The sequence below is a fragment of the Merops nubicus genome, unplaced genomic scaffold, assembly GCF_000691845.1.
Source record: "Merops nubicus isolate BGI_N331 unplaced genomic scaffold, ASM69184v1 scaffold38153, whole genome shotgun sequence".
Classification (NCBI taxonomy): domain Eukaryota; kingdom Metazoa; phylum Chordata; class Aves; order Coraciiformes; family Meropidae; genus Merops; species Merops nubicus.
This window is the reverse complement of record NW_008598902.1, coordinates 19968-22829: the sequence shown is the minus strand read 5'-3', so window position 1 is coordinate 22829 and position 2862 is coordinate 19968.

The following is a 2862-nucleotide window of genomic DNA, read 5'->3' as shown; positions in this document are numbered from 1 at the left end:
ATGCAAAAGGGAGACACGAAGAGCAGGACAATACCCCATGTGCTCGCATGGCCAGACCCTCAGGATTTTTCTACTTGGGAAGATAAACTCCTGATGCTTAACGAAGTGCTCTGAGAACTGTAAGTTAGAACAGCTGATTTATAGTAATTATGCACAATTTAATGAGCTAACCCATGTTGACTGTTACTGTTCCATACAAGTTGGTTAAAGAATTTGTTTTTAATTGAAGCAGATGTGAATACATTTAATTTAGGCATGACCTGTAACAAAAAATTGGGAAAGATTTGAGGTAATCAGTTACATCTGTAGTCTTTTCTCCTGTTTGGAATAAGAGAGGAAGAGATCTCCAGGAGGAAGAATAGTTGACCTTACAAAGGATTGTTTACATAGTGTTAAAACTTCTTTTAGTATTTTCTTGTACTAATAATAGGATATGCATTCCCTTTTGGCAGGAAGATGTTACAAAAAGGCTAAAAAGAAATCAATGAGCCTACATAGCTTCCTCCTAATCATTTGTATCAGGAAAGTAGAGTTTACTTTCTTCATGTAGGGATGAGGGAGTTTAACTGTGTGCGTAGGCATATCACAGTGTACTTGAAGTCCACACTCTACTTAAATCCAGAAACAAAATATATCCTTCAGCTGTAATGTGGGCAAAGTGAGAGTAGTTTTATGTAAGCCTTAATCCACTTAGGAAGTTATGAATATACTCGTAGCTGTTGAAAAAAACAAATTAAGAGCCTTGACAAATGAACTAAAATCCAGGTAATTAGTGGATTTTAGAAGTGGAGACTAAAACATCTTCCTGGGCAGAGCACACAAAATTCAGGTCTCCTGAGAAAACACACCTTTAAATTATTTTCATCACAATACAGTACTTTTCTCTGGTGATGGAAGGAAAGAAATATAATAGCATGGGAATGGAGATTTTGCCTGTTGCCTTTGATGTACAGACTGCTTGAGAGCAATGTCAATTCCAAAGCAGATGCTGGAGTCTTGCATAAACACCCCACTTACCTGAGCTGTGAAGTGCCACTTCTCACACGCACGCGTTCTGAGCATTCAGCAGCAGAGGTCTGTTCCGTAGGCACATCAGCAAGCTCAGCTGCTTCAGAGCAAGAAGCAGCTTCAACACTCCCTCCCAGAGGTGGATTTTAAACCTTTCACTCACTCCAGCCATAGGCTGAGGCCTGCGGTGACTGAAGCAGACATGGCCAAGCTTACTTCCGCCTACACTGTCGTACGTATATTTTAAAAATACAAATCTGAAACCTTACCCAGGAGCAAATGCTTGCCATTTAATCACTCCCATTCTGATTAGCTCCATGGATCCAGTAGATCCTAGTCATCTTGGGAGCTGCCTCTGGCTGTTGCCAGAACAGCAGCCGCCCTTGTCTAGGCAGGGGTTTCACAGCAGGCGGCTGAGCAGCTGGCAGCTCGGGTGGGCCCGCCGGTCACACGGCTGCTCTGCCGGCCCGGCCTTCACCTGCTTGTCCTTGCACAGCGAGAACTTGCACGGGCTGGAGGACTCCTGCTCCTTCACAAGTTGCTCACACAGCGTGGTGTGTGACTTGTGCCTACAGCGCATCCCTCTAACCTGGTGCCAGCTGCACGTTACCTAGCACGTGGAGGGGAAGAGGGGAAAACAAACACGCTCCTTCATATAACCTTAAGGGAACCTTAAAAACCACACTTAGCTCTTCAGCACAAGCACCCAGCCATGCACACCGACCACATGACACTGTGCCAGCAGAAGCATCTTCTACTTAGCATGGCAGGTAGAGAAGATGATTTAGACATTGTTAATAATCCACCATGATGTTTAGCTATCAGATACCACAACCAAATTCACCCTTTCTCATGTGAGTTACCCTGTTTTAAAATGCTAGTTATCCTAAAACGGTTAAGAGTAGCAATTGTATTGAAACTACAGAATTAAGCCAAACAGAATTCTTTATTTTCCTTATTTTATTTGGGCATTACATTTATATAGAACCTAGTTTTAGCTTGATTTAAAAAAAAAAATAAAAGGACTGCACTTAAGAAATATGCTTCCTCTATGGATTATAGAGAGTAGAAAAGAATGGATAGCGTTCCATGAAAGGAATTTAAAATTAATTAATTAAATGCATTACAATGTATTGAATTAATACATTGCGTTGATACAATTCAAATGTAATGAATTTAAAATGTATGGGTTTAGCAGCTGTTCATGCCACGACTGCATATTCTGAAAATAAAGTCCTACAGCATTCCTGAGCAACTGGAAAAACACCACCGTGAAGGTTATACACTATGGATTTTTATTCCTGAATAATTTACTTTTGAGTTTTGGCAAATGAAATCTATCAATCTCTCAATTTCTCTTTCATCTGAAGAAGTGAAAATTGTATTTGATTCTAAATAGAAGACACAATTTTGTATTGCTCAATCAAAACACAGTAGCTTAGTAAAAATGAGTAAACAAGCATTAAGTATTAAACCACTAATATATAAGTAGCAGGGCAACTGGTATTCATTAACATTAAAGAGAACAAACAGAAACAAATGCTTTAAATCATAGCTGTTAGCATCTGATTCTTTTAACAATGATACTGTTTTCATTTATGTCAAGTAAATACATACAAATTATGTCCTTAAGGGATTATCATCTACTCTCCAGCAGTTCTCTCAATAGCTGTTAAACACAAATATTTTATTTTACATCACATCTTACTACCAAAACAGTTATGCATGTCTGGTTTTGCTATATTGCTTGACTTCAGTTAAATAGAAGTGCTAGTTTTGTTTTCCTCATTATTTGAAAAGAATAATTCACTTGATTGTCTTAAGAACTAGAAATCTGTGCCTTGGCCAAGGTTG